This window comes from Atractosteus spatula, chromosome 15 (genome assembly GCF_055471065.1).
Source record: "Atractosteus spatula isolate fAtrSpa1 chromosome 15, fAtrSpa1.hap1, whole genome shotgun sequence".
NCBI lineage: Eukaryota > Metazoa > Chordata > Actinopteri > Semionotiformes > Lepisosteidae > Atractosteus > Atractosteus spatula.
This window is the reverse complement of record NC_142720.1, coordinates 19842301-19854264: the sequence shown is the minus strand read 5'-3', so window position 1 is coordinate 19854264 and position 11964 is coordinate 19842301. Positions and strand designations below refer to the sequence as shown.

The 11964-nt window shown below is 35.5% G+C and overlaps 1 protein-coding gene across 1 annotated transcript in view; it reads left to right on the top strand.

Moving 5' to 3' along the window:
• Window positions 1–3487: 3487 nt before the first annotated feature.
• The window catches only part of chrm3b (cholinergic receptor, muscarinic 3b), an 89848-nt gene continuing 81371 nt past the window's right edge, over window positions 3488–11964 (top strand). Inside the window, exon 1 of the mRNA XM_088933966.1 lies at window positions 3488–3599. The gene's annotated coding sequence lies outside the window, so the exon portion shown is untranslated. The remainder of the gene's footprint in view (window positions 3600–11964) is intronic.

Below are 11964 nucleotides of genomic sequence, written 5' to 3'. Positions count from 1 at the left end.
ATTCAGGTTAATATAAATTGTGTTGTGCCGACCTCAGGGATTACTGTGTCCACGCAGTGCCTGTAACGGTAGGAACTACTGAGTTTTTAGTGAAATGTCAGCTTTTAACAGCTAGAAATGAATATACACTGAAACCATTCTGAGTGGGCTTTCTAAAGCTTGCATTACAGTCATCGTTTTGTTGTTTTCTTGGTGCTGTTGAGTTTGTCTTTTACTTAAAAAATCAGTATGAAGGTTACATTTGTTCAACTCACAGTTATTGGCTTAAAAAGCAGTGCCATTCAAGAGCACAGGGCCTGAACATGAATTCAGAAATTCTCTTGTCAGAAGGCAGATGGGCCAAGCAGTTGTAAATATGGTGCACATGATTGTAACAACTGTATTTCTCACAGCAAAGAGTTGGCATGGTCTCGGATATTTTAGGTGTGAGGAGTTTAGAACTTGTAGCAATTAAAGTTCTAATTCAGAAACAATAAGTGTATTAAAAATGTAATGGCTAGTTTTCTGATTGCTTTGAAAATGATTGTGCTGTAAAATAGATTGCTTGTATGCTTTATACAGTACATTAGTTAAAATAGTTAAAATGCTGAGTTAAGAAGAACTCGAGTTAAAAGAAGTCTGTACTGATCAACACTCGTTGCAGAATCTGGCTTTAGACAGTATCATGAGTCATGGGGGCAGAGATGTCTGAGAGCAACTGAAGCTTCATTAAAGCCAAGGTCACATCCAGAGGGTTTGATATACTGTACCAAAATTCTTCACATTATTTGACCAACTTCCAAGAAAAGTTGTTTGTTACCGATAAGATGTCAAATTCATATTGCTACATACAGTACGTGAGTACGTTCATTACTGGAAGCCGTGTGATAGTAAGAGAATATGCATTTTCTCTAGGTGCCATTTGACCTTGCTGCTGACACATTCCATCATTTTATTTAAACATTTGTGGTGATTGTGAGCTTTCCTTTCTCATTATGAGTTGAGAGAGGCATTCTGATTTGTATTACTTTCAATTATCTCTCTGTGACATACATCCTTGTTCGACTAAAGTAGGCAGAGAGTAAGAATCTGAAGGTTTTTCTTATGATTTACTTCTCCAGAATTGGTACACCATGGCATGAAAATAAAAAGGATTTTGCAAATATCTTTCACAAATGACCTTTACCATCTTGCAGGACAGCAATGTGTTCTAGTACCATCCTGCTGTGACTGAAATGAGCCACTTTCATAGCAAATGTTTGCCTTTATACTGTACTGTATGTGGTTCATTTATTATTGATGAGGCTTCTTTTACTGGTTGAATAGTCAATTAAAATGATCCAGAAACCTAGGTTCTGGTGGGAAAGCTAAAAGTCAACAGACTAAAAAAACAATCTGATGTTAAGATGTAGATAAATAAACTTGTTTTTTAAATCAACCTTTTGGCCAGAGAGTCAACTTAATGGGCTGGCAATGTAGTTTAGCCTTATGGAGCATAAAGCAATTCTTGACCCTTGCAGTGACTTGGCAACATTTTGTATCTAATTGGTTCTGCAAAGTGACATTGTATTTTATATACTGTACCTCAGCCTGAGAGATTGCTGTTTTGTCCATCTTCATAAGGATTAACATGCATACGGTATTGCTTTGTTCTCTACACACCTTATAGAATAATTTACATCTGTTTCTAAATTAAGACATTTAGGTTTTATGTATTGTATGTTTTGAAATTAATTTGTGCCAGGGATTCCAGCGGTACAAACAAGATCTATTAGTATATGTAACTTTTTGAGTAACCTCAAAGGAGTAATACTGTTCCACATTGAACTGAACAGTTTAGCTATTTGTAGTAACGGTAATCTACAAAAAAGCATTACATTTTCTAATATACTGTATATAAGCAGAATAAATATTAATTACCTCTGATTGTTGCAATACCAGTTACAGTAGTGAGAAGCAAAAACTTCTAAACCGAATTCTTGTTGTTTTTAGTCAAATGTAGCACTAACGGACAGCTGTTTCACAGTTATTGGGGCTCATCCTAGGGGAAAAGTGGGATCAGACGTCTAGTTCATGGTTCTGTTTCAGTGCTTTGTGCAAAACAAAGAGCTTATTAATATTAATTCCCATAATCATAGAAATTGCTTGCTCTTAAATTAAAGACTATTACCTGTTTTCCTTTTAAGAGGTACTAGAACATTAAAGGACCATTAGATTGCTCTGGTATTACGCATGTTGCAAACTGTTTCCATTGCTATCTTGTTGGTCATGACTCAGTATATGATTCAACACAAGTTATCTGATCTGGGTACAGCACCAAACACTGCTTTTACCTCTGAATTATCTCAGCGGTAGAATGGCGCAGTTACAGAAAAGTAATGAAATATTACTGTCCCTGTCAGAGTGATGTTTGAGAATACTGACATTTTTAAAAATGCAACAAAAGAACTAAAGATGTTATGTCCTGATAGTAGCTGTTTGTTGGATCCCTTAAAAATCCATGAACTGCCCCTTGCAGAAGACCTGGTTTTGTCCATTCTGTTTTTCTATCTACGCTTCTAATCTTTTCATTTTTTTAACCTGTAAGAAAACAGTTAACTGATCAGTAGGTTGAACTTCCTGTGTTTTTATTTTGGATTATGATGTTAAAGTGTTGTTTCTTGTGTCGCTGTCATTTCATGTTTTATAATGTACAGTACATTACACAAGTGCTTTAGAGATCAAAGGCAAAATAGATCATGATAATCTTCTGTGCAACTGTATTTTGCATTCGCTAGCATGCTTTTGGAGCTCCAAAGGCATGGGGTTAAAGCTAAATCCCTTGGTGAAGTGGGCGATGAGACTTTTTTGGGTTATGCTGAATATTCCATTATTTTAAGTGGACCAAACACTGACCTTTTGTTCCATTGAGGGAAATATTGTGGTCTGCACTTTGACTTATTGGGGGTAATGGAGTCAATATCTTAGATTAAATGTAGAATCCCTGCAGAGCTGTTACTCATTTGAGGAAGGAAGTCAATGTGAAGATGTTTCCCAGTTTATGAAAATTATAATCACTGTGATTTTGAAAAGTGCTTTCTGTTTCCTCACTGTACAACCTCTCAGCAGGCATATGCTGAATGTGACACTTAAGGGACTGTGTTAGATGGTCTTCTACTTGTTACACTAGCTTATGTACAGTATATTAAATGACGCTGATTAATGTCAAACTAACTGGTTGTGTTTCATTGCGTGCGAGTCCTGTGTCTTTTTTGTAAAACTATTTTATCTTGACACAATAAAAAAAAATATCCAGAGGCTGCTTGTACTATATCTTTCTATCCGAGCTTCATTTAATCCTGTTAAAAATAATCTCAATTTAAAATTGTTGCATTGTGTCTCTGAAACTCTTGGCTCAGAGAACAAAGTTTTGAAGAGGGTTCCAGGGTACAGTTTGTCCTTATAATAGATTGACTTGGGATTTATTCAGGATTATTGTACAGTTCTCTCTTTTTTTGTTTTCCCGCAGTTTCCAGTCACAATGACACAATCTGAGGCAGTGCACATTCCAGAGGACTACAGGATTGAAAGCTGTGGTTATCTGGCAGGTGATTTTCTTCATCTTCTCTCTCAAGACTTTGGTAAGTGTCCAGAACTCCACATAAAGCATCTTTCATCCATTTTAATAACCCTTTTATCCTAATATTCTATACATTTTTGCTATAAGGTTTTGTTGTTGTTTTAAAAAGTCTTGTTCTAAAATGAGTCAAGTGGAATTTGTGTTTTGTTTCTAAATACAAATTTTGTATTTTGTTTCTGTGTTATCTGCAATTGTATGTGGAGATGAGAAGATTTAATTATCTTTTTTTTCAGTACTGTATAGGAATTTATGTCTCTGTGCACAAGGAGTCCTATTATTGAAGCATTTGTAGGTTTGTTCAAAAATCATTAAATACAGTGAAACATTAATATTATCTTAACTGGGGAAGGTACAAATAAAAATCTTGTGGGCAAATGTATAAATATTTTATGACTTATATTAATTAACATTTTTAAATGATTATAAATGCAGACACTGGAAGCCTTATGCAAACCTGCAAACTGTCAAATGCAAAAGAGATACTAGTAAACACGTATTACATAAAGACATTTGAAGAAATCTTAAAATGTGAGAATGTTCTTATGTTTTATGATAACCCCCATTGGAAATGAAAGCTGGATTGATTTATAGGCAGTGTGGTAGTAAAAAGTGCTTTATTATCTGTCATCCTGGAAAGAGGTGTTTTTTTCTCTCAAGAGGAATGAATGAGCTGACTGTGGTTTTTCAGTCTCTAATTTCTAGTATTATCATGGATCTTGCCACTCCCTTTACAGGAAATCAATGTTTTCAGTGATCCCTATGGCATGGAAGGATTCTTAAAAGCTCATATTGAGTTGCATTAGAACCAGGTACAGTATTAATTCAGGATATGTATGCTTTTTATGTAGCATTGTTGACTTTAACATTTCTTTTTTCCTGAGTGAATTATGGGAGGACTGGGTCAATAATGGCAGACAAGTGCCTTAATGTTTCTCCATGCACAAAGAACCATGTGCATGGGCACATTCTAATCCAGATGTGATTTGAAAAAGGTCTGATGGGTCATAACTGTGAATTAATGCCATGGGTATTCATTAAAGAAAGTTAATTACGTCGGTGCTGGGATTCCGTAAGGATTAGTGTGCAACTGGCAGATTACCTCTGGTGGAGAGTGGATGGTAGCTGGCCTGAGTTCCCTTGGCTCTGCGCACAGCAGTGACTGTCAAAAAGCCTGTGATTGGGAAGTGATGTCATTGAGGGACTCATGAAACCTCCAGTTGCTGCTAGCTCTCCTGTACAGCACTGTGGAGCCTGCACACATGATAAAGGACATCTTGACATGAAGACTTCATAAACAATTCTAAATAATCTGTAGACAGAAAATTTGTACTTTTGTTTTTATTGACTGGAGGTTTTGGAGATTATTACCTGTAGTTTTTGTAGTTTTAGCACTATGGGTGTTTCCCCAGTATCATTTGCATTTAGTTTTCTGTTATGTCTAAGTCTCAAAGGCTTTCCTATCTTTTTAACCCCCAAAGCTCCCCTTTACATACCTGTTCATTAGATATTTTACTTAGAATAATAACCAGTCTTGGGATGATTCAGTGAAATATTTTTTTTCCTATCCATGGATAAAAAAGGACCAAACATTTTCAATCCATAGGGTCTGCAATACCGTCTAAATAATACTGTATATCCCAGGTTTAAATCATGATTCTCATGCACGATTTCAGGATGGAAAAGAAAGTAAAGTTCAAATCTTCTTTTTCTTATAAGAAATGATATACTGAATAAATTGTTGTATAATTTACACATTCTTACATAATTCATTAAAAAGAAGTAGAACCATGTTTTGCATGGTGTCATTCTAAGCCGTTGGTTGTTCAATATAGTATGTCCGCATCTAACATGAGTTTCATTTTGCACTTCTTGCAAAAAATTGTGCTTGTCGATCTGCATGGTGTTATTTTTTATAGTGTGAGCCACATAGACTGCAAATCTTTTAAGACACTCATTTTTTGAGAAGGTATTTCTATTGATAAGTTTTAGCAGTATAATGTTGATGATATACTGTACTATACTTTAAGTAAAGGGCCTTACTGGGATTTGAAAATTGCACAGTATAATAACTCATACTTTCTATTATATGGGGCTGAAATACAGTATAGTTGGGATGCATATGCAGTTCTGGATTCCTGAAGAACACAGCCATCCTAGGTATGTGAGACCAATTCAAGTTATATCAGTGAATTGCAATTGAATTGAACAGAAACCAATACGTTTGTAGTATTATAAAAGTAAAATGCAGTGCTCTGTTTTGTTCTTTTAAATTACATTGCTTGTTCATGTTTGCTTCTATTGCTGAATACTTTGTACTTCAAAAGCATGGTATCCTCAGTAGTGTACATACAGTATATTAAAATGTTAAAATATAATCATTTTAATAAGTTGCCTTCATCCCACAGTTTTTATTCATCCCCTGCTGTGCTCCGCAGGGAGATAAAAACTGAATTACTTAATACATGTGAGTTGGCGAACAGGTGTTGTTTTTGCTTTTCTTGTATAAAATGTAGTGCTTTGCCATTTCTGATGCTGTCTGTGCAATAGTTGTTTTGTGAAATTTGAAGTGCTCTTCACACGTTGGCCATCATTCAAGTGATAGAATTAAAAGAATAAACCTCAAAAACTTTTTTTATCGCACTTCAAGATTCTTTGCCACTCTTAGCTGATGGATTAACTGTTTACAAAACTGAGAATGTTTCACTGTGGTTAATGGGCAGTTATTTCGAGCATGTAAAGCAATTTCCTCAGAAAACATCACTATCAAAGCGTTGCCTTGATATCGTGCAAAATGTTCTGAACCAACTATGCATTCAGACATTGATGTTGACATGGACTTTGAAAATACAAGGATGAAATAAAATCAGATTATTTTCATTTACCTTGTGATGGGCCTGGTCCCATACACTATTAGTTTTAAGTAAATATAATTCTTACCTTTTTGTGGGTTGTTTTTTGTTGGCTGCGGCAGCTTCACCTCTTTTTAGTTTAACAGTCAAAACCACATTCAGAGGCAGGGCCAGATTTAAAGCCTGGGAAGCGATTGCCGGATGGCCACCGGCTTGTTTCCCATGGTGCCCTCTTGTGGACTGGAGGGGAGCTGGTCTTCCCATCCATTTATGAACACTGGTGTTTTAAAATAATAGCCCCTATGTTTCAATAAGTTATTAAAATATTAAGGGAAATGTGAAATGTAATGGACTTTGGTAATGGATTTTTCTTGTGATGTTTGTGTTTTTATTGAGGTGGTGGGTTTCTATAAGAGTGTTGAAGGTGTTTGAAAGGGGGAGGAGCCTCTGTAATAAAACGCAGAGGTTATGCTCTGTGAGTCATCAGTTGGGAGCTGAAAGCTCTGTTTTGTTGTTTTGTTTTTAATAAACTGAGGCCTTTTTGGACTTTCTGATGGTGGGCTGCTTCATTTTCGGTAACTGTTTAGAAGTGGTCTCAACAGATTGTACTGTGGGAGGGTTGCACGGTCACATACCGACTGTTTATGGGATTAGAGAGGGAATTGCTTTATTTGCCAGTATTACATCAATCTTTTTCCATTATAAGAATGCATGAACATTAGCATGGCCTCCTCTCACTTGTGATCTTTTGGCCCCAAATTGCTTGTTTAGTTCCTACTGTACTTGCTGAATGATTGTAACAAGCCGTGTTGTCGTTCGAGTGAGGAACCCTATGTGGAGCTGGGGAGCCGGGGCAGGAGAGACTTCTGACGAGTCCAAAACGTTAAGCAGAGACGTGGTCAAGGACGAATTCCGGGTTCAATACCAAAGGTTACCCAAATGGAGAGAGGCAGACAAATCCAAATTGCTAGACGAGGTCGAGGTCAGAAGGGGAGATCCTGGTTCGAATATCCAATAACGGCAAGAGGGAGTAAATAATTTGAGGCAAGAAGTTCCGGAGAAGCTAACAATACCGAGCACTGTTCCGTGAAAAGCAGAAGGCTTGAATAGGTCTGGAAGTAGAGGGTGTGTTAACAAGTGAGGTGTTCAGATTGGATGAAGGGATAGACTGGTGGTGTTTGTGGAGATTGCCTCCATCTGGTGCTTAATTGGGACGAGGCCGTCTGTGAGGAGGGTTCTGATTAGCGGCAGATGTGACAATGATGTCTCAGGGAGGACATATCAACAATGTGGTTAGGGAGTGTGGTCCAGTGTCCCACAATGCTCTTTTTAAAGCATGAATTTCTGTTTGATTATTCTGCGTTGCATGTGAATATACTCTGCTAGATGTATGGATTTCCTTAATCACGTACCTGAAGAAGTGCATTTTGTGTCTAATGCTAACAAGTACCTTATGATCAAGTTCTAATTTTATATGGTTTTTATAGCCCATGTTACAAAATCTCAGTGTTTTTGATATTCCTGAAAGTATTGAATGATTGTTGCCATTAAACATGAAAACAAATTGCATTTATAATCCTAATTTAAGATAACCATGATAAATCACATCATGGACAGAGACATACAGTATGTATTGGCAAGTATATAATATACACTATACTGTATATTGTATGTACTGTACAATATGTGCTTGCTGTAAAGCATCAATTGCTGATTTAATGTGTAGTCTTGTCTTTTCATAGCAAGGGAGTTCATTTTTCCATTTTTTGTGGACTTTTATCAAAAGAAGTTTTTATTTATTTATTTGTATTGAAAAATCCAGAATAGCTGCTGTGTACCTGACTACACAGCAATTCCAGGCTGTCTTAATAATTTACAACCCAGAAGCTTGTGGTAGATGAGCTAAAGAAACCTTAACAGAATAACTAATAAACCTTGAGTGGTCGTGGTCAGTGAACTGTGCTGCAGCAAAGGTGATGAGATTATACCAAATGTTGTGCTTGGAATGCAGTTTTGTTTAATAATCTAATCAACTGTTAATGACTTAGCTTGTGTAATTATTCTTGTTTATTGCACTGCTGCACAGATTTATTAAACCAGAACGACTTTCTGTAAGTTTTAGATTTAAAAGCAAATTAAAGCAAATTAAATTCCTGAAAAAAATAAATTTAGCATTTATTGACTTCCTTTATGCTGCATAATTTTCTGTTTCGCTCTGCTAGAAATTCAAGAGAAATTTAGAGAACATAAATGTCTGCTTTAAAATTTGCACAAAACTTTTATTGTTCTGCCTTGGTATGTGTTTTACCTACGGAGTATTGAATGACCTTCAAGTTCATACAGAACGAAATGTGACCATTTCTTATTTATTTTGACTTCTGTAATTGTTTAAATTAATTAGCCCTAAGGTTCCATTACAGATATTTTATATAAAGTAATAAGGTTTGTTATAGAACTGGTTGCACACAGATGTAAAATGACCTATGTTTTTATGCTCCAGCTTTTTAATATTTCTTAAAAAGAAAGTATGATATCAATGGAGATTGGATAACACTCAGTTTAAAATACATACAGCTGGGTATTTTCCTGTACAGTATTTACAGCAGATCTGTGTTTCTCAGGCTTCCCCTCACTGACAACCATAGTGGGGCTGTTCCCTTAATAATGCAAGTCCTCTCTCTTTTCCTTAAGTGCACATGGGTATAGCCTCCAGAAAAAGAAATGGAACCAAGATAATATTTCAGTGAATGAATAGTTACTGTATACCACCTTGAAGGCTGATCCTGTCAGGTCTTAGAAGCTAATCAAGCTGTGCCTGGTCAGTACACAATTGAAAGACTTCTGAGAAAAATCAGGTGGACCAGTAGGTACAGTAATACTTTAGAACTCAACCCATTTTCAATCCCCCTTTCCATGGTTAAGGTCACAGTGTCACTTTATTGTCTGGCCAATAAATTCCCAACCAGTCCCTTGGAAGGACATGATGAACCAAGGTCATGATTGCTCATTGAAGAGCTCCTGGTATTCTTTATAAAGGTGGGGCTGCTAAATCCAGTGTCCCAGTTAAATGGCACTTTGTGTATCATCACTCTACAAGAGCTGTTTTTCAGAATGGATCAGAATGGATCACTAAGGTGAGTCTTTGGTGATGCATTAAATGGATCTTCTCCCGATACAGAAATTACTTTAGGATCATTCTGAATGAAAATCTTGTAGAAATCCAAGGAATTATTATAATAAATATTCAGGCGACACGTACATCAGAGTTATGTTTCCTTTCAGGCACTTTGATAATATGGTTTTAAAAAGGTGTAATAGAAGGCTGTGGTTTTAGTGTGTGATATTTTTTTCTCTGTGCTGTTGAATGTGATGCAGTATAAAGAAAGAAAAGAAAGCCTTTATGTCCTTTTCAAAAACAGTATTAATTTTATATCTTCCTGAGTCACATTGACAGATCTTTTGAATACAGGGGTATGCCTAAATGCCTAAAATGTTTTTTTCTCGGGAGAAAATATGACATAATCTAATTATCATAAAGATCTGTAACTTGACCGCTAATTAACAATTTTAATTTCTGAGTAAATATTTTAGGAAACTGAAAATTATGTTCTTTGCTGAAATACAGTATGTTAACTGTAATACTGTTCCAGTTATTTGTCTTAGATGTTCCATACATGTAGGTAGCCCTAGTAGATATATAAAGTTGGATATGAGCTCAGAGATTACAGAATTTAGTTGGAGAGTACAGTGGGGTTGTGGAATATAATAATAAAATTATAATCAACTAAACCCAATGCATCTTTTATGAACACTGTGCCCAACACTGTTTATTGAATACTGTCAATTCCTGTTAACTATAACTTCATTTTAATGGGTAAAGTTTGGTTAAAGACAACCACTTAACTTAAATTTATTTAAATGTAAATTTGTGACTTAAATTATGATTTAAATGTAGAAGTAGTTACAAACCATTGTACTGCAGTTTTTACAGTATCTAAGACTGTTTTATACAGTAAGTCATTAAAAATGTGAGGAAAGCATATTTGAGACCTCATTTATCAGTTTCACTTTTTTGCTCTAGAATATTAAAGATGATGAACTGTAACTCAGAAGTAAAATATATTCATTTATTCAAGTACCCTAGCTAAACAGAATTACTCACAAGAGCTGATTCATCTCAAATATAAATTGAACTTCATGTCTTAAAGTGAATGAAAAGCCTCCAGCAAAACCTATGTTAAAATCTATGCTAAAAGTAAGAGATATTTTATCTTAATTACCCCCTGCGGAAGAGGGGATCACCCAGATCATACACTAATTATTCACAAAACCTCAGCCAGTTCATTTTAAGGTCCGTTATTTCCTGAACACACATACTGTACTTATAAAACTTGTTGAGTTTAGATGTGTCTTAAGCGAAGAGGATTAACGTATAAACAATTGGTTTATGCTCATAGCTTTCAAACTGAGCAATATGAAGAAGTGTAGGTTAGCTGAAACTGGAAATATTTCATGCAAGCTGAATGATTGTAATACTATCACCAAGACAACTCATACAGTATTTATATGTACCTTTTTCTTCTAAAGACAGTAAACAGAGCAGTACAGTACTGGAACACAAGGTTTGGATTAGAGTTTTGTAAAAGGTATCTGGGTTTTACTTTGAATTAATAAAATACATAGGTAAGCTGCACAAATAGTAGCATCTTTTAAGGGAAGTGTTGACTACTGCAAAAGGCCATTGGTTAACATTTCACACAAAATTGTAGCTCTTTCAAATCCCACTTCAATACTTGTTAAGCACATTTTTGTACCGTAATAACAGAATTTCTTTAGCAATACTAACATCAGCTACTTTCTCCACCAGATACCGCAATAATTGAATAAAATGAAATCCCCACACTTGCATAAAGCTCAGATCAAAGCAGCGAGTTTGATGCTGATAAGCTCTATATACAGTGTACTGATTGTTCTTGGAAAACCTTTTTATCTGTTTGCATCAGAGATAGAATCTTAGAGAAATTAAAAATGCTGACCTGACCCAATTTAAAATAGTAAGGGTGGTCCGATTTAGCCCAATATTCATCAATATTCGTAGCAAGATGAATAATAACTGGACTTCAAACAGTGCTGCAGTTGCATTATGTTATTTGTGCGGTTCTGTGATTTTTTTAATTCTTAAATCTTCGGTGTTACAAACTATGGTAAAATTGTTATAGCTATGAGATTAAGGCTGAAAGTGAAGAAAATGCCATGTCCAGCTGTATGTAAATTAATGATAATGAAGTTAAAGATGCCAGTGAGGGGTAGGTTATGAATAGGAATGTGCCATTTTCAAATGTCCTTTTAACTGGCTTGTTACAGTTACTAGAGACCAGCTGGCAAAAGTGTCTGAATTCACCTATAAATGGTACACTAGTAAGCATTCCATTCAGACTGCAGCATTGAAAGCAATTTACTGTTGATTATAAGCAATAATAATAAAACCGTGCTTTTGTTTCTTCTGAGACTGGTAGA